The 22,512-nt window shown below is 31.4% G+C and overlaps 1 pseudogene; it reads right to left on the bottom strand.

Annotated features, from left to right (window-relative positions):
* Nucleotides 1–6,115: 6,115 nt before the first annotated feature.
* On the bottom strand, nt 6,116–8,188 carry LOC112691145 (annotated as a pseudogene).
* Between the last annotated feature and the right edge of the window lie 14,324 nt (nt 8,189–22,512).

Below are 22,512 nucleotides of genomic sequence, written 5' to 3'. Positions count from 1 at the left end.
CGAATAGCTCAATTTATACGTATATATATCAACTTTGATGATGATTCGGCACAGGTTAACTTTATTCCAGGAAAGAAATATTTCATATTCGGTAGTTTCAGACCAAATAGAAAAAAATTAGAGGGTATGGGTTCAAAAAAAAAGAAGTTCAGAAATAAGGGACACCCTAATATATATAAATATATATATATATATATACCAATAATGAGCATAATATATATTATGATATGTGGCCTAGCTGCGTATAAGCTGTAATGCTATGTATTATATATATATATATAATATTATACATATTATTCAGAATGCCGGCATTAACCCTAAATTACACGCATTAAAAATATTCACGAGATCCCACGCACACGGTGTTTTTGACCGTGTATTGAAATATTTCAATTAAAACTCGATAAATTGAAATAATAATTATATTATTGATTTTAAATAAATAAAAATTGTCAAATGATTTTGTTAATACATAATATAAACAAATTAAACTTTCATATAAATGTTATTACATATTATCACTAAATATTATTATAAATATTTTATCTGTATGTGTATTATATACTCATATTATACTCGAAGTTACACATAGTATGACGAATGTCAACTAACAACAATCTTGCCAGTAACAATGAAAATAAAATATTCCAAGGCTGGGCAAGTTAACTAATTATTTTAACTCTTTAAGTTAAGTTAATACAGAAAAATGTAAGTTAAGTTTAAAGTTAAAAGTTAGTTCTTATTTATTTAACTCCTTATGCAGGGTCCACACAGAGACGACAAAAGTAAAACAAAACAGAAACTGTGTGTTTTTCGGCAAAATCAAAACATTTTCGAAACAATTGTGTTTTCCCAACAAATTGTTTGTGTTTTTAAAAACAAAGTCATGTCCCGAGCGGTGTCGGTAAACATCAAAAGGTTTTTGTTTTGTTGTTGTTTTGGAGAATATTGTCAATCGTGTGTGAACAATGTTTTAAAAATAACCAACAGTCAAAAATAATATTTCGTTTATATTAATATTATTAGTGTGATAGTGCGATTTAGGCGTTTAGTACCAATTAGTTTGTTGTGTAGTGTAGTTCAGTTCAATTATTTATTTTATAATTTCCATATTTTCATACTTGGGTATGTTTTTAGATTATTTGCTTACAAATATATAGAATTAATAATTTAATATTCATATTTTATGTACCTACATATAACAAGGTCGTTATTCTTAAACGTAATTATATATTTTTAATGTAGATAAGTGACATTTCAAGTGATGAAGTATATGAGGATAACATTGGACTTTGTACACCAAACACACAATTTATGGCAGTTGATGAGAATATTTTTGAGAAAAATGAAGGCAATTCAATAAACAATTTACAAATAAGTGACGAAAGCAATATTTTGGCACCAGTAGAATTATCACCAATGGCGACTCCTAAAAATTTGAAAGTATCGCAAAAAAATCGGAAGCCCGGATCAACTAAATTTAATAACAGTGAAGATAGAACACAAGAGGTTTTTGAAATGATGAAATCGATAAATGAAAGTCGCAAAGAACGCAATGAAAGAAAAAATGATGATTTTGATGCGTTTGGTGATATAGTGGCACGTAAAGTACGTGGTCTTCGAACCCATTATGCACAATGTACTATTCAACATTTAATCAACAATCTCACGCTGGGACTGCTATTATAATATCTTCTAAAATACAACATCAACTACTTCCAAGCGTTCAGCTTCCCACCATCCAATCGACAACTATTCAGATAACATTAAACCACGTTCCTACCAAAATTTCTTCAGTTTACCCTCCTCCTCACCCGGCCATATCCTCAAGACAACTAAACCAATTTTTAAAATCCCTTGGTCAACAATTCTTAGCAGGTGGCGATTTTAACGCTAAACACTCGCAATGGGGCTGCATTTCGGAAAACCAAAGAGGCAAAATGCTTCAAAAAATAACCAAAAATACACCTTACATATTCATAAGTCCAAAAGGCCCCACTTACTGGCCCCAACACCATAACAGACACCCTGATATACTCGACTTCTTTTTATCGTCACTACCTAGACACATAAAACATTCTGTTAACAATCTAAATGACCTAAGTTCGAATCACACTTCAATCCTTTTAACTACGATTGCATCAATTGAACCAACTCCTCCACATCCATCATCTCCAGGACCAATCAAATGGGACGAATTTTCCGAAATTATGCAAAACACAACTTACCTTAATATATCCCTTAAAAATAAGGAGGATATAGAAAGTGCTGCTCAAAATTTTGTTACGTCAATTCAATCTGCTATATTTATATCCTCACACCTAACACACCTAACACAATCAAGTAAACACAATACAAGCAATCAATCTCTACCTACAAATATTAAAAATCTGATTTCTGAAAAACGGCGGGTGCGCTCCAGGTGGCAAAAATATCACTATCCTTCTGATAAAAAACTGTATAACCACTTAGCGAACACTATAAAAAAATTAATATTAAAACATAAATCCGAATATTTTGAAAATAAATACCAATCACTAAACCAAACAGACGGTTCTCTTTGGAAAACAACTAAAAATTTACTTAGAATAAAGGAACAACTCCCTCCCATAACAGACTCAGACGGCTCCTTGGCCATCTCCGATATCGAAAAAGCCAATCTGTTCGGTAAACACTTATCGAAAATTTTCACACCTCACGCCGATATAATACCAAACTTTGACCACTCTAAAACCATCGAACAATTTATCAACAGCCCTCTTCCTATGTCATTACCAGCTAAACATACCTCGCCAAGTGAAATATTATTTTTAATTAAAAAATTAAAAGATGGGAAATCACCTGGCCACGACCTAATTACAAATAAAGTTCTGAAAAATCTTCCTCGCAAACCCATTCTACTAATTACTTTTATCTTCAACGCTATGCTAAGACTATCATATTTTCCGCTAATATGGAAGTTGTCAACTGTAATACTTATACCAAAACCTAATAAACCAAAGACTCTAGCCACATTCTACAGGCCGATAAGCTTACTTCCAACTCTAGCAAAACTGTTCGAAAAAATAATACTCAAAAGAATCAGACCTATTATGCAAACTCATAAAATTATCCCAAACTCTCAATTTGGGTTTAGAGCAAAACATTCCACTGTCCACCAGATTCATAGATTGACAGACAAAATATCATCATCCTTCGAAATGAAGCAATTTTGTCCTGGTGTTTTCCTGGATGTAGGCTTTCGACCGTGTCTGGCATGATGGCCTACTATTTAAACTCAAACTTTTTCTACCTGCGCCATATTATCTAATTATTCGTTCATATCTCGAAAACCGCTCATACAAAATCCGATATGGTAGCTCGTACTCATCACACTTTCCCATTAAAGCCGGTGTGCCACAAGGCAGCGACCTCTCTCCTGACCTATTTAATATTTACACATCCGACATACCAGTTACAACAAACACCACCTTGGCCACTTATGCAGACGACACCGCAATACTTTGTGCTAATAATGACCCTGACGAAACATTCAACTGTTTACAAACACACTTAGATTCCATTGACAACTGGGCAACTAAGTGGCGAATAAAAATAAATCCAGACAAATCTGTTTATGTACCATTTACTTTAAAAAGAACAGAACCCTCACCTATTCACTTCCAAAGTACTCAAATACCATCATCTTCAAATGTCAAATATCTTGGAATTACCATTGATAAAAGATTAACCTGGGGGCCACACCTTAAACAAAAAAGAAAAACACTCAACAGCTGCCTTCACCTACTTCGTCCGATCTTAAAGTCAAAACTACCAGTGCACACCAAACTTATAATGTATAAATCTCTTTTGCGTCCAATATGGGCATATGCAATCCAAATTTGGGGCTGTGCTAAGCCGTCCCAAATTCGCACGATAAAAGCATTCCAGTCTATTACCCTCCGTATGATAATGTCTGCTCCTTGGTTTGTTTCCAACTCTTCACTACACTCTGACCTAAAAATTGAGTCAGTTGACCAATTAGCCACCAAACATTATAGATCCTTCTACTCCAAACTACTTTCCCATACAAACCCGTTAGTATCACAAATCTCATCTACCCAACCCATAAATCCCATCCATAGGCTCAAAAGAAAATATTGCAGAGATTTGTTAATCTAAAATAAATTCACGTTGGGTTCCACCACTGGTTGGCCTCCCTCTTCAAATTATTCAAGTTAAATATGTACACAAATTATCTAATTTACTTATTGTGATGTTAAACACAGATTGTAAATATCATTATTTTTAATAAAAAAAAAAAAAAAAAAAAAATCAACAATCTTTTATACGACGGTGAGTTAGGAAAGTATGATGTTCCGCCACAAACATTTCAAGTTCCTACTAACTATAACAATTATATACAACAATTATTAAGATGGATCAGCTGCTTCGACCTCTAGTAATCGGACACTAGCAGAATCATCGGCTATTAATTAATATCACGATGAATCTTCATCTGCTTCAACTATTCCCTACTATAATCCTCCTAGTAACACAAATGTGACCGAAACAACTCCAGAACTATGGGAAACCCATTAATATAATAGTATATGTAATAATATATGTAATAATACAGAAAAACTTATTATTAATCATGATTTAAGTTTTGCTTTTTATTTTAAACAAAATTTATTTTTTGTAGAAGTTTTTAATTTTAATTTTAATTTACTTTAATTTTATTATAATCAAAGAGTGATTTTTTTTCAATTTTATTAATAACAAAATAAATTATTTGGTTATCATTAATTTAATAGATTATACTTATAATTTTTGTATTGTTTGTGAAAATTATGATTAATGTTTAATATATTTACATTACATGTTCCACTTACCTTAATATATCCTGATAAAGCGTTTATTATTGCTTCACACACTTCTGGTACTATAAGAGATATCGACTGAGTAGAAATTCTAAACTGATACATCAAGCTATGATAAGAGTCTCCTGTAGCCAAAAATCGCAAAGTTAATGATAGGCGTTCAGTAACACTAATAGGACATCTCCAATTATTGTTTTTTTTTTTTTACTGCTGGACCAACAAGACATATTAGGTTTTCAAAATCTTGAGACGACATCCTCAGAAAATTTTTGAAACTAGATCGTAGTTCTCCGTTTAAACCAACATCATCATCTTACAGGTTCATTAATAGTTTATCTACTCCATGTTCATTCCTTTTTTGCAAAGTTGGCCTTACCCAAAAACGTCTTTTGTTATTACTTTTTTGTTGTTGTAAATAGATATACCCAGCACCTAGCATAAGTAAATCTTCTTCGTCTTCAATATTTTTTCTGATTTTCCACATTTTAATTAATGTCGATTTACTAAAGATAAATTTTCACTAATATATTTTTATTTAGAAATAAACAACTTAAATACCGAATATTGAACGTCTGAATTGCTTGAACTTCAGTAACTGACTAAATGAATATCTGATCGTTGAAAAATGTAATTTCGAAACAAACTTATTTGATATGGACAAGAGAAAACAAAAACAAAACACAAACAAAATGTTTTAATTTTGTTCATTTTTTGTTTAATTTTAACTGATATGGACACATGTTTTGTTTGTGTTTTATTTTTTCGAACTAAAAAAAATTGAGATTGTGTTTTGTTTTTGTTTTGTTTCTGTGTCGTCTCTGTGTGGACCCGGCATTAAAAGTTAATTTGAAAAAAAAGTAACTTAACTTAGTTAAAAATAAGTTAATTTTCTTTTTTCATGTACAATAAATTATTATACATTTTTATCAAAGCTTAACAAATAACACAATATAATGGAAGTCTAACTATTTTCAATAAACATATGTAATTATATTAATTACAGTAGGTACTAGTAAGTACTACTTACATACTTCAATCAATTATAAAATCTAACAAAACAAATAAATTATTTCAATGTATGTTTTTACCTACACGTTTTCCAAAATGATGGCTTAACTTAAAAATTATTTTTCTTGTTAATACCCATTAAATTTGTAAATTGTAATTATTAAATTGTTATTAGGATTTAATTAAATAAATTACACATATATATTGGATACAAATAAATTTATAATGTTAATTAATAATTATCATTATTCAATAAAATATTTATTGAATTTTAACAATAATGCCATTTCAAAGTTCTTATCGGACATAGAACCCCTTCTCCTACTATAAAGCTGTCCACCCGCATTAAATAGGTGTTCAACGTGAGCCGATGACGGTACTGCAGTATTGTACTCAATGTATAGTAATTTTAATGATGCTGGGAAATTATTTGGAGATTTTATGTTAAGGTTTAATAAATAATCAGATACTATTTTTTGTGAATCATTAATATTCTGAGATTCATGCAGGTCATTTTCAAAAAGCAAAAAATCATCATCTTCCGTGTCAGTTGCATTTTGATATGATAAATCATTTTGACTCAAAGATTGCAAAGAGAAACTTATGCTATCTGTATCTTCACAACTAGCTCTTAAAGCTTCAACCAACTTTTCTTTAATTCTGGTTTTTTTTTTTCTAAGCTAGCCCAGTTTAACTTTAACTTAGGAACTAAAGCAGATGATATCTGACATTGACTAGAAATCATGTACCTTTGAAACCTATAACACAAAACATAATAATGTTTAATTTGTCCAAATAGTTTGAAATAATATTAAATACCTTTTTTCTATTCCTTTATTCATAGCATTTACTAGCGGCATACAATAATTTAAATTAGTCATACTTTTTAATGATTTATTAATGGCAGTCAATGTTGGAAGTAAATACCCAAGACACACATGATTGTCTCCTTGTAATACCTATGTCTAAACCCTTTGTGATTGGTTGCATAACCTAAACATTTTTATACATGGTAATATACTAATATGGTATAATTTTTAATACTAGATATATTAAACTACAGTGGAACCTCTATAACTCGTACCTCTTTAAGTAAAATTGACCAATTCAAGTTATCAAGGTTCCATTGTATTTTACTATACATCTATACATACTTGAAACAAAATAAAAATAAATTTATTGTTATAAATATCTTATATACCTTGCAATACCCAATTAAAAATGTAGTCTCACGTAGCCTAGATAATGATGACAATGATGTTATGGAAAATACTTCATCTATTTTGTTGAAATTATCTACAATACATTTAATGGCATCATAATAAGAATTCCATCTATAACATAATTTAGAATTGAAAAAAATTATATAAAATTTAATAAATTGTATAGATCTAATATTAGTTATCGAAATTGCTAAATATACATAAGGATACACATATATAAATTTACATTAATTACCTAGTAGCATTTGGAGTAATTAAATATTTGCCTATTACATTTTTTATCTGATCAGCACATTGTGATGATTGGTTTTGTTTGTTAAACAAAGCTTGACATTTTCCAAACACACGTCTGCTTAATATTTTGTAGACATTATCTTTTTCAGCATCTTGTATGTCTGTAGTTGCAATCAGATTCAAGGTATGTGCAGCACACCTCTGATGTTGAGGTAATGTCATATTAAACAAATCACCCACTCCATTTTCAAGTACATTTGATATATTAATTGGTCTCAATAAGTCTTCTTCTTCATCTTCTATTTCTTCTTCTGCGTCTTGATTTAAAAAAAAATATATAATACTTATGTAGTTATGTATAAAAACTAAAAAATTGTAAAATAATGCTGAACTTACTTTTATTATGATTATTACTATTAGTGAACGGTTGTATGGCAGCATTTTCATCCAATTCTTTTCTATTGTAGACTACAAGTTCAAACATATAATAATGAATAATGATATTCAATATTATAGTTAGATTCTATTAATTGTGTAAAGAATATAATATAATACTAATATAAAATTTAAAAAAAAAAATCCTAAAATTTGAAATGTGAATACTTAACATTAATACACCTCACAGTTTTGACAACATGTTTTTACTACATAGGCTGGTTTTTAAATTAATATTATTGCAGATTGCAATGTGTAGGAATATTTAGCTTGTATTGCTAGTCATTAATAAAATATAATAAATAAACACCTGAAAACTTTGACAAAGTTTGCTGCATTATCAGTCACAATGAGAGTTGTCTTATTCTGAATATTGAACTCTGATAATACTTTGTCAATCATTTCAGCTAAATTGTCATAAGTGTGTTTTCCATACATTCTCCTACATGCAAGTCCTTTTGATACACGCTCTAATGTTGTTGGGTTCAACCAGTGTGTTTGGGCCGGGTGCTACAAATAATATGCCGCACTTCAGGACACCGACTTGTGCGTGTCGCACACTACCGACCGATTTGTATGTATGTTGTATGCTTAATACTAATGACAATAGGTAACTCAATGATAAATAAACTGGTATAATATGGTAACTATGTTGCTGTATTGTAAAATAAATTATAGGAATCGGCCCTTCTGGCCCAACAATAAATTATAAAATTTAAAATAAATATGGTAATAACAAAAAATAATTCACAGCGACACGTAAATTGTATAAATAATAATAATATATACTCTGGCTATTTGAGCCTAACTAAAATGCCGATTCGGCACAACCAATATAATAAATAATAATAATAATGGCCCTTATGGCACAATAATAATTAAATAATAAAATAAATATATAAAAACTTACAGTTTGTGGAGCGCAGACTGGCCAGCTGCAGCTACCTAAAATCTATACTTTAAAATACAATATAAATAAAAAATACAATAATAATAATAGTGGCGATTAGCGCACACATAATAATGATATAATAAAATTCACAACATTTAGTGGCGATTCGCGCACACGTAAATATGTATAAAATAAATTAAACAAACAATAAAAATAAGGACGATTTGCGCCCACAAAATATAATAAAATTCACAACATTCAGTGGCGATTAGCGCACATAAAAATAATATAATAAAAAACAATAATAATAATACTGGCAATTCGTGCCTATAACAAATTTTGTAAAAGGAAAAATTGTTCGCAAACGCGCAACGGACAATTCACGACGACGTACAGAGAGCGACAAAGGTTGCGGCGGCCGTATTAAAATACGCGCACCGACGAGCCGGCGACGCAGATAACGTGCCGATAACGGGTAACGCGTTGGGACTTAATTAATTTAAATAATTCACACACAATTAATAACAAAAATAAATAAATCACAATACAGATAATTGTGTGTGTGTCCGATCGCGGTGATATACTCGGGTCGTCGACCGGCCGTTATTATCGCTTATCATGAGCGTAGCGCACTAAACACAGTGTACTGTGAACCCCATGTAAGACCTTTTAAAAAATAGCAATAGATAATAATATATTAATATATGCAATTATTATTTATATAATTAAAAGAATACAGTTTATAATAATTATAATATTATGATATACCGTGTGTTCACCAATTTAGGGAACACTGAATTTCTCGGCCGGATTATGTTGGAATAAATCGAATTTTTTTTTACGAACTAGTGGTATATAAATACACATTTTCAGATAAAATTTGAAATTTATCTGAAAATGTGTATTTATATATAACCCACTGGCTTGCAAACAAAAATTCGATTTATTCTAACATAATCCGGCCGAGAAATTCAGTGTTCCCTAAATTGGTGAATACCCGGTATATTAGAAATGTCAAATGTTTTGGTACACCTTTGTAATACAACATAAAATAATATTTAAATTACTTGCGAAATATGGACCAATAATCTGCATTGATGCACACATAATTAATTTTGGACAGTTCTTCTTTCAGAAATACAATCATATCATTATATTCGGTTATAATTTCTCGCATAAAATTTCTTCGAGATGCTGGAATTTTGTTGGATGTCAGCTTACAATATTTAATGAACGCTGGATGCTCTATTAAAGAAAAGGGTGATACTGTGCTCACAATTAATAATTCGATAATGGCTTCGTCAAATTCTGTTTGGCTACGTTTTTTTGTAATTTTTCCCACTTCATCTAGTTTTAACTGTTTGCTTGTTACAAGATTATTATGAATATTAAGCCTTTTTTTCCCACACATATTAAATTCAGACAACTGACTAGGATGAATATGCTGCAATTGTTAAATAATAAAAAAAAATTTATTTTTATATATTTAGAATATGTACTTTACTCTTTAGAAGGTAAATTATTAACTAATAAATAATAATATGTCTACTTACTTTAATATGGCTTCTTAAATTTGAATTAGAAGTTGTTGAGGTAGAGATCGTTTTTATTTTCGAAATGCATAGCAGGCATTGAAATGTAATGTTACTATGATGTTACTATTGCCTTCACTATGCGACATTTCTTTAAAATATTTTTTTAAATGACTCCATTTCGATCTATTTGTATCACTGTTATCCAAGTTGTTACTTAACCTTTGAGCGCTCGCGTCTTCTGATGTTACACCAAATCTCGGGTAATGGCATTTTTGCCGCCCATTAGATAATTAAATTTTTTGTTGGTAATAAAGCTATAGAATATCAATAATTATTGTCAATTTAACAATTTATAATAAGTACATATATTTATTAACAAATAGTTTTATTTATTATATATTCAATTATTTATTAATAAATTTTTTACATTTTTATTACCATATTAATTATTTAAAAAAATGTATTTTTTAACAAATTAAGTATCTTTACACAGCATTAAAATTAAACGATAAAATTAATTCATATCTTCATTTTCGTCATAAACTTCTTGTTCGTTGGCACACAGATGACAAGTGACTTTTTTTGTGGAATGGTTTTTACACACGTTTCTTTTACATTTTTGGCACACAGCAGAAGTTCTGTTATTTTTTTTTTGAACCACAGCTGTAGCAAATACCGACTCGTGTTGAAGCAGTAGTTTCCGTTGCTGATATTTCTCTATATTTTTTCAAGGAAACCTGTAATTCTTGAGGGAGGGTCCAAAATGTAGCTCTTAGTTTCAAATTTTCTTCCATAAGTGCAAGTGCTAAGTTATAGATGTATGTTCTCCTCAAGATCTTATTATTAGGATTATTAGCACGAAAAATCTTAAATGAATTTATACCAGCAATATCGAGAAGCCGGTAAAAAACGACCATCCTTCTTGTAGTTCTAGAAGTAGAGCATCTAGCACTCATAAGATCAACGGTATCTACACCACCTTTAGTGGCATTGTAGTCCATAATTTGATACGGTTTTCCACTTACTGTATCAAAAAAGTTTGTATCATGTATTATGTAAGTTTGTATGCATGGTCGATATTACTAATACAACTTTTTTTCTTATTGTTACCATAGAAACTAATGTCTTATCATATTTTGCACCAAATAAATAATTTCCAGGGACCAGTTTAGTATTCTCAACAACAAACTCAACAGGGATTTGTTTTTTGTTTTTTTTTTAAGGTCCATAAGAAAGTCAAACCATTTTTTAGCAAATATTCAGCAAGTGGGTAACTACTAAAATAATTGTCGGCAGTGACATTGCGATTTGATTTTTTTATTGGATCTTTCAGTCTTACCACCACATCATAAGGCTTATTAGACGATGCATAAGGGCCTGTCAATTGTTTCCCAGAGTAAATTTCAATGTTATAGGTATAAAATGTGCGGGCGTCACACAACGCATACATTTTAATCCCATACTTCGCTGATTTTTTCGTCATATATTGAATAAAATGGCATCTTCCTCTGAACGCAACCAACATTTCGTCTACAGTGACAAACTCGCCAAGCGAATATGCATTTTGACAGTTTTTTATAAAATCAGAAAAAATATCTCGAACTGGCGCCAACTTGTCATTATTTACACGCTGTTTTTTAGTATTTACGTTATCAAAACGGATACTTCTCATTAAAAATCGGAAACGATTCAGACTGAAGTTGGCTCGTAATATTGTGAATCCCGTTCCATTTGCATTAAAAAATTCTGACAAATTTGTTTGGTTCCCCCGTTTTACAGACATTAAAAACAAAGCCTCTAAAAACGCCAATATTTCAGGTTTATTAGTCAGTTTATAGTCCCTTTCACGACTATCAGAGTGAATATTTTTTTTTATTTGTATATAAATATTGGTATTCTCTATAATATTATCAATAATTCCCGAACTAATAATCTGTGAAAAACACTCAAATTCTGTAATACATCGGCATGCATCTCCTTTAGGGCCTGGAAATATTTTTGCAATATTTTTTGACTTGGTTTTGACTTGGTTTGCCACCGAGTCACTCACCCACAAAGTTTCCCCGTCTTTTCCAATATAAAATCGAAAATTGTCACCTGCAGTTTTCACGTCCTCTTCGTCATCACCTCTTTCCATTTCCTCTTCAGAATTACTATTATGATTATCCGTTTCAATTTGTTCTGGCTCATAATCAATATCGTCTGGATCGTCAACAATGTCATCCGTAAAATCAAAAACGTCGTCTTCTTCTTCATCTTCTAATTCCTCAATTATTCGGCTAATATCGTCGGGTCTGTTGTATCGTGCCCTAAAACACAAAAATTTATTATTATTTTGTTGTGATTGGGAGATAGAAAGACAAAAGTGAGTATAATATTTACTTACATTATCTTTTACTGTTGATAAAACTAATACGTAACAAACCACGTGGCGGCATAAACACCGCCAAATCACACTTGCCTCGACCACTTCAATTTCACTACAAATTTGTGACGGAATGATAACAACTACAATAAAAATTTGATTGCCGTCTAATGGACTGATAAGTAATTATAGAATACGTAACCATCCAACATAGCTGACCTTATGCAATTAGGTTTAGCACGTTTTTTTCAAATATAGCGGTGTAAATGCCGCCCACGTGCGCTCGAAGGTTAAATCCATATTTTATATTTGTTTAAAAAACTGAGTATTCAAATTAATCAAATTATATTAACGCGTAGTAAATAATTAAAAAATATAATAAAATTAGCACACGTTAAACCATGCGCACCACTGGTCACAGGAAGCAATACTAACAAAATGTTGTGAACAAATAATAATTTTTGATGACACGACAAATTAGTTGCTTAATAGTTAATATGTTTAAATCATTCTGCGAATTCCGCCTATTACGGCCTGTAGGATATAAACGGATACTAACAGGTAGACTATTAATCATTACCAATTTATAAATATAAAATAATATTAATAATAATCGACCTACTGTATGACTAGTTTGTTCATTTATTTATAGTACCTAAATACATTAGACCATTGGGTTTAAATTTAATTATTTGCTCTGCAGGCCAAGTTATCCATGTAATTGTAATTTATGTGAAATTAAATATAACAACTATTAAATTAGTAAGAGTATATTATCAGATATTGATGAGGATATAGAAATAACTTCAGTCTCCCCATTTATCGATAGAAATATCCAATTCCTTCCACCTATTTTAAAAGATCAAATAAATGTAAATTCAGATCCTTTTTATAATGATGATCAATGTCAGTTCAAAAATATTAACAGTGATTTTATTAGTAGTAGTTTTAGTAGTTGTAGTAATAGTGGTAAAAGTAGTGATGAATCTATTAATGAACCGTATTTTCAAACAAGCCATGAAAATGAAACTCCTACGGTATTAAACATTTTTTTAAAAATTGGGCTATTAAGCATAATGTAACAGAAGTGCGTCTTTCAGATTTATTGGTTGACCTAAAGAATAATGTTGATGGCTTATCTAAGTTACCATCTGATGCTAGGACTCAATTGAAAACAAATATAGTTTTTGAGAAAAGTGTTATTGAACCCGGTAGTTATATTCATTTTGGTCTGGAAATGCAGTTAAAATGTTTAATTTCTAATATTCCATCAGCTAACAATATACCAGACCTAAAACGTTTACTTAATATTAATGGATTACCATTATTCAAAAGTTCAGCCGGTAAAGTGTATCCTATATTGGGGTTTCGTCAATTGCGCCGAATTTGGGACACTACTTGTATAGTATACATCTATTGCGCCGGTATAAAAAAGGTATACATCTATTGCGCCGATATAAAAAAGGTATATTAAATAGGAATACATCTATTGCGCTGGTATTAAAAAAGTTATATTAGTTAAAAGTAAATAAAAATAATTTACATATATATATATTATATACAAATTTATCTTTCTGATGAAGTGCCTTGAATCTTAATCTCAATCTAAAAAAATTAAATTAAAATTAGAAAATGTAGATATAAAAATAGATTTATATTTAATTACCTTATAATCATTTTTTGTAGTGGTAGCTTATTCGTTGTACAAATTCAAACATATCTAAATTTCCATTTAAATACTTGGATATATTATCTTCAACCATGGTTTTTTGTTTTTTATTCTTATGATTTTTATTCTTATTTTCTTTCTCGACGCTATTTATTTTTATATATGATTGGAGTTGAATAATTTTCAAAACTTCATAAAATACAAAAATGTTTGGATGTGGTGAATAAAAATATTTCCCAAATGCTGAGTGAAACGACTCACAGGCATTTGTCGTTTTTTCGCCTGAAATATTGCACGATGCCCAAAGATACGGTGGGAAAGTTTCATATTCGCCAATATACGTATCAACAAGGTAATCACAAAACGTATCAATTCGTTCGCCCATTAGTTTAATGCTCATAAAATCAACCGCGAAGCAACTGCTGACGTTTTCAGGTTCAAGTAGTGGTAGGCCGAATATCCACTTTAATCATTTTCCAATGTCACTTGAATGATTTTTATATTCCGAAGATAAGCCTAAATTTTGGATTTTTCTCTATCATGATTGAGAGAGGTGAAATCGGCAACCACGTAATATTATATTCGGCCAAACTGTAAGAACAGCCTTATGTATGCTTTGCTCAAAATCTACAATGCAAATTTTTGGTTGAAAATGTTCAGACAATTTCGATTTATATATCTCAATTAAACTATTAAATGCTTGTTCATAAATTTTAGTTTCTTTATTTGGCAAAAGAAAAAAACTAATGGAAAATAATGACCGTTTTTAAATGATTGTGAATAATTGATAAAAATATTTGGGACAGTAAGAAAATGTCCCGTCCATAAATAATTTTTCTTGACTACAGAGAAATTTCAAATTAGCCATTGTTGAAAATGCCGTTATTTTGTTTTCAGAATCGTTTATTAATAAAAATTCTTCGTCTTTATTCGTAAGTGTTGGAATGCTAAGTAAAGCTTCTTGGGTTTCTCTCAAATTTATGGGCAATATTGGAGTATTTTTTCGTCTAGCTCTATATAAGTTTTGTCTTATATTTGAAATATCGTCGGTTTTGAGGTTGTTTGTTAAATGATTAGATATTTCCTTACTTATTATTTTTAACGGATTTTCTGTTAAATCGTCCATTGCTTTTCTTTTCACCTGATTTGATATAATTTGACGTTCCAGGTTATTAGGAGGATGATGTTCATGTCTAATTTCTTCAAATAAAATTGTAGTTTTACCCTCATCTACGTACAGCTTAGAGTTGCAACTTTTGTGTGCGCACCGCCATTTATGTCCTTTTTCGTTAGTTCCTTGTAAGAAAATTTATAATTTTGGTAAATAATTAGTTCTTTACCACGTTCACTTAATACTATTTCCATTATAAATTTAAGCACGAGCCATGACAACTAAACGAACAACTAAACAACGCGTGGAATTGTACTGCACAATACTATGGATTTACCTATAACCTAACACGGTATTTGTCCACATTGTGTAATTTGTTTTATCTTCAAGTAATACAATAATATAATTCAAACTTACCTATGATATAGATAATATATTAGATTAAAACACGTGAAAACCGATATGTAGTTATAATAGAAATAGTATTATAGACGTTTATATATATTTAAGAATCGATCAGCGTAATTGACGTACACCATTTATTACATTAAAATATCGATCGGCGCAATTGACGTACACAATTTATAACATTGGAATATCGATCGAAGCAGTTGATGTATACCTTTTTTCTATCCCATAATTTGTCTTTCTTTACCTGCGATTTTCGGCGCAATTGATGTATGCCCCCTATATTAATTGCAATAATGAGAATGTTCCTCAATTAAAAAATATAGTGTTTCCTGTTGGAATTTACTATGGTATGCAAAAGCCTAATAATATATTTGATTTTTTTAATCCATTTATTAATGAGTTGGTTGATTTAATGACAAGGGGTGTAATAATTAATCTAGGAAATAAAATATCTGTTAAACTCATTGGTATATGTTGTGATTCACCAGCTAAAAAAGATTTATTAGATATTAAAAGCCATGGAGGCTATAATTCTTGTACTAAATGCACAGTTCATGGTAGAATAATTGAAAGAAGAAGAATTTTTACTGACTTGGACTGTCCAAAAAGGACTAATGATGATTTTATAAATTGGGTAGATGTTAATTATAGGCCATCATATACGCCATTAGTAAGAATACCTGATCTTGATTTTGTTAAGTCAATTATTCTTGATTTTATGCACCTAGTATGTTTAGGTGTAACGAGAACAATGCTCTTAATTTGGTGTAATGGTGAACTTCCACATAAACTATCACGAAAACTAATTCAAATAGTTTCAGGTTTTATGAAAAACAATTGTAGAAGTTTACATGTGGAGTTTGTCAGGCAGCCTAGGGATTTAAAATATTTATTGCGATTTAAAGCAACAGAATTTCGTTCTTTTTTATTATACTTGGGACCAGTTGCTTTAAAAGGAGTTTTGACTGATGAAAAATATAATAATTTTCTTACATTACATGTAGCGGTTTCAATTATGTTAAATCCAAAAAGTTGCAAGAAGCCAGATTTAACAGAATACGCCAGATCGCTTCTTCGACATTTTGTGCAAAACTTTATAAACTTGTATCATGAAATGTTCATTACACACAACTTCCATGGCCTTATTCACTTAACCGATAATGTAGAGTACTTTGGTACCATTTTAGACTCTATTACCCTAGATACAATTTCAGCGTTTCCATTTGAAAACTACCTACAAACTATTAAAAAAATGATTAAAGGAAATAATAAACCTCTTGAACAGATTGGAAAGCGATTAGGTCAGATATTCTCTATCCATTTAACATTTCCATCCACCAATACAACCAATTTTCTGAAGAATTTTCCAAAACTTGGAAATGCTCATTCGAATGGCCTCTTTACTGCAGTGGTCCACAATATTCTACACTAATATTTTCTAATTTTACTATTAAACTTTAATTACGTATCCGGGGTATTGTCAGCACCCCACTGCTATAATATTGTAAATAAAAATTATTTACGTTGGCCACACTGTTATGCCTCTCTATAAAATAGTACATAATACTTCACTATCAAAAAAACATTCATTTTGTGATATGTGAATCGTGATATCATTATTATCAGCTTGGGGTGTTCTTAGCACACCACATACGTATTTAACTACAAACTTTTTTATGATAAAAATTGTATTTTTAGTGTTTTTAGTTTTTAGTGTTTTTAGTTTTTTAGTTGTATTTTTTAGTTTTATTTTTTATTTTAACTTTTTGATTATTTATTACATTTATATCTATTCAAGTGCTATTTAACTGTGATAAAATTTACTACAATGGCATCTGAAAAAGAACTTGAGAAAATAGGACTTCTATTACAAGAGGTTAGTGATAATGAATGTAATAATATTGATGAGTCGTCGGAAAGTGAATCAGATATTTGCGAACAAGTGTTGGAGAATAGTGATACTGAACAATCTGATAATTCAGATGACGATGATTTGACGTTATCAGATCAGGCCGATGTTATGATAGGAAAGGACAAAACAACTATTTGGAAAAAAGCTGTCGTTAGTAAAAATATTCGAACAAGAATTCAAAATATTGTTAATCGTTCACCAGGCCCCAAACTTATAGCTAAACAAATGAAATCTTCATTAAACTGTTTTAATTTGCTTGTAAATAATGTTATTTTAAATTAAGTTACTGAATGTACTAATATTTACATTGGAAAAGTGCAGCATAAATATAAAAATACAAGCTTATGTCGATTGACTGACGTTGTTGAAATCCAGGCAGTTATTGGCTTACTTATTATAGCTGGTTCATTTCGCGCTAGTAAGGAAAATTTAGTTGACCTTTGGGCTGTTGATGGTACTGGGATAGACATTTTCCATTCTACTATGTCTTTAGACAGATTTTTGTTTCTTATTCGTTGCCTACGGTTTGATGACATAAATGATCGTGCTCAACATAAAGAACTCGATAAACTAGCATCAATTCGAGAATTATTTACAATGTTTGTACAAAATTGCCAAAATGCGTACGAAATTTCAGAATATTCTACGATTGATGAGCAGTTGGTACCTTTCAGAGGTAAATGTTGTTTCAGACAATATATACCAAGTAAGCCAGCGAAATATGGCCTAAAAATACAAACATTATGTGATGCCCGAACTTGGTATGTATTGTCAATGGAGGTATACGTTGGAAAACAGCCTACAGGACCCTACGAGATATCAAATTCTCCTAAAGATGTAGTTCATAGACTAACGGAACCAATTGTCAATACTGGTAGAAATGTAACAGCAGACAACTGGTTTATAAGTATACCACTTGTAGAAGAACTTTTACAAAAAAAACTAACTTTAGTCGGTACTTTACGAAAAAATAAACCTCAACTTCCCCCTGAATTGATTGATGTAAAAAAAAGAACGGTAAAAAAAACTATATTTGGATATAGTGAATAATAGTAAATAACTGCATTATTGTATGTTCCAAAGAAGGGCAAAAATGTAGTATTGATTTCGACGATGCATCCAAATTCGAACGATATTGATTCCACCACCGGTGATGCCAAAAAACCAGAAATTATTTCGTTTTATAATGTCACTAAGGGTGGCATAGATACAGTAGATAAGATGTGTGGAACTTATACATTAGGAAGAAAATGTAAACGTTGGCCATTAGTTATTTTTTTTAGAATATTAGATATAGCAGGTATAAACTCACAAGTCATTTTCGTCTCAAATAACCCAGACACAAAAATTGTACGAAGACTTTTTTTGAGAGGATTAGGACTAGAACTACTAAAACCACAAGTTGCAAAAAGAGTAACAACCAAAAATGTCCCCAGAAGTATACGTTTAGAAGCAGTTAGGTATGATGATATCCCAGCAGAAATATTGCAACAATCTTCATCTAAAAACCGCTCGTCTGGAAGGTGTATTGTATGCCCAAGGAAAAAGGATAAAAAAACAAAATGTTCATGTTATAAGTGTGATAAATTTATATGCCAAAATCACATGAAGTTAATTTGTGATTCTTGTTTAGAAGGAGAATTAATATTAATTATTAATAATTTATTAATAAATTAATCGTATTATTAATAATACCATTCAATTTTATAACAATTCATTTTTTTTTCTATATAATCGACGACTTGGCGATTCCCACTGTCCAATGCTTACGCCCGGAATTTAATAAACGTATATCTAATAACCATAGGCGGATATCGGGAGGGGGGCTTAAGCCCCCCAGAATGTAAACGTCAAAATAAAAAATTATGTGTTTCAATATTTGATATTTATAATTTTTATTTTATTTTGTTGAGATACGAGAATGGTCTGGAATATTCACGGCTTATCGTTGTAGGGAAAATCATATTTTGTAGGTATGTATTAATAATCACAATTATTCTAGAACTTGTTTGCAATATCTGTTATGTTATAAATACGCAAGCTGCAGACCGCCACGACAGCATTACTGTCGATTACGTTTTTGGAGCATGTACGGTTTTCGCCTTTATTTTTTTGTTTTTAATACCTACGCGTGGTTTTCCGTAATTGACGTTCTTAACAAATAAACAATATAATTTTATATTATTTGTGTCATTCCTCGCGCAACCAGCGTACAGTGCGCACGCGTTACTGTTGTTCTCGTGAAATGCTCAGTTTTAGTGTGTCTAATCTTAACAGAATTTATCGAGTGTCATACCTATCGACGCATTTTTAAAGACAGCGCAAGGATTCAGTGTTCTCCAGTCGACTTTTTGCCTTCCTTCTGAAGAATTATAGTAATTTCTCAATTATTATTATTACTTATTAATTAATTATTATAATATTATATAAATTAATTTAACAAATTTAACATTTCCAAAGGCACCGTCGGGCACGGTGACCTTTGGACTCAGATAATATAAACTCATTATGCCAGCTAACAATACTACAAAACCGAATCAAACCGTATCACCTATCAAGATAATTAATAATCAAGTAATTAAAACTAAACCCACAATAAATAAAATTAATTCTCAATCGCAAACTGAAAACAAACGGTCATTACCTCAATCGCCGAAAACACCTACCTCTACCGCCTCCACTTCCAAGAAAGCAAAATTTTTTATCTCTCCTAACCGATACTCTGTCCTCGCCGAACCTGACTCGGTGCCGACCGCCACTAATTATGTAAACAATGATAATGATAATCAAATTGATATTGATGCACAAAGTCAGGGGTCCATGCACTCTACCACACATACACAAAAGAAAATAGATTTGCCGCCACCAATATTCGTTAAAGGCGTAAAAATTTTTTTCGAGCTATCCAAAGAACTAGCTATTATCACTGGCCCAGACAGTTTCAGCTGTAAGTCAACATCTTCGCATCTTAAACTCCAGCTTGACACTCCTGATAACTACCGAAAAATAATCCACTTTCTTAAAGACAATGATGCAGAGTATCACACATATCAATTAAAATCTGATAAAGCTTTTAGAGTAGTGTTAAGAAATCTCCATCCATCGACTCCCGTTTCCGAAATCTCAGCAGCAATTGAAGAAATTGGTCATTCCGTCAGACAAGTCACCAATATTATTCATCATCAAACCAAAATCCCATTACCTCTGTTCTTTGTAGACCTTGAGATCGACGAGAATAATAGTGATATTTTTGATGTAACATCCATACTCTACACTAAAATAAAAGTCGAAGAGCCACACAAACAACGACAGATTCCCTAGTGTTTAAATTGCCAATCTTATGGTCATACCAAAAGTTATTGCAGCTATACTCCACGCTGTGTTAAATGTGGCAAAAATCATCTCTCCACAAACTGTTCCAAGTCACGTGAAACTCCTGCCACCTGCGCCCTATGCAATGCCAATCATCCAGCAAACTATAAAGGTTGCACTGTCTACAAAGAACTGCAGCAGCGACGACGCCATCTCGTGAACCCAACGCATGCACGTCTACAACATCCACAACAGCCTCAACATCCTCCAGCTGACCAGTCCAACTACCAACCAGCCAATCAACCTACCTCTCACGCCACTAATAAACCTAATAATCGTTCATATGCTAATGTAACAGGTAATGACACCACTCAAAATAATTATAATAATTCTTCAACCAATGTTGATTTCGTGCTTACCAAATTCTTAGATGAATTTAAATCAATAATTAACCCCCTAATCACCCTTCTAACCACTGTCATCACTAAACTAATTGAATTCAAAAATGATAAATAATTCATTCACCTCTAAATCCCTCCTAATCCTACTCTGGAATGCTAATGGACTTAAAAACCATAGAAACGAACTTCTTATCACCCTCCAAGAAAAAAGAATAGATATAGTGCTTATTTCTGAAACTCATTTTACTAATACATCCTATGTAAACTTTCCTGGTTACCATGCATACCGTGCTAATCATCCAGACAACTCTGCCCACGCTGGTGCAGCCATATATATTAGGGCTTCACTCGCATATATTCCATTACCTAACTTCCATACAAACCACATTCAATCATGTGCAGTTTCATTATTCCTCAACAATATACCTATTACCATAGCAGCGGCTTATTGCCCTCCTAAACACAGAATCTCACCCGATCAATTTACCGAATTCCTATCCACCTTAAATAATAATTATATAGTTGGGGGTGACCTTAATGCTAAGCATATTCAGTGGGGCTGCCGTGCCTCTAACCCTAGAGGTAACTCTCTCCTTCAAACTGCCTACCGCTCTAATATCACAATTCTCGCTCCACCTAACTTCACCTATTGGCCAACATCTCGTCATAAAATGCCTGATATTTTAGATATTTTTGTCGCCAAAATTCCAAATAGTCTTCACACACAAACTCAAAACTTGTTAGACCCGTGTTCAGACCACTCACCTGTATTGCTCTCAGTAGATTGTCAACCTCCTGATAAACTCAACTCATCGATGCTGTCTCAATATCGAACAGATTGGGAAAAATTTGGTCACATCTTATCCGAGAAAACCGATTTAAAACTTTGTCTAAAAACCGCTTCCAACATTGATGATGCTGTTAACCTACTCACAAATAACATTCAATCAGCCGTCTGGGAATCAGCAATCCAAACACCTCCAAGAAAGACTGAATTTAATCTTCCCATACACATCAGGACCCTCATATCACTGAAACGTCGTGCACGAGCAATTTGGCAACATTCCAGATACCCATCCGATAAGCGTCACTACAACGCTCTTACACTAAAACTCAAACGCCTCCTTGCTAATCATAGATCC

The sequence above is a fragment of the Sipha flava genome, unplaced genomic scaffold (assembly GCF_003268045.1).
Source record: "Sipha flava isolate LNK unplaced genomic scaffold, YSA_version1 567_pilon_pilon, whole genome shotgun sequence".
Classification (NCBI taxonomy): Eukaryota; Metazoa; Arthropoda; class Insecta; order Hemiptera; family Aphididae; genus Sipha; species Sipha flava.
Note: the sequence above shows the minus strand (reverse complement) of the source record. Positions and strands in the feature narration are given on the sequence as shown.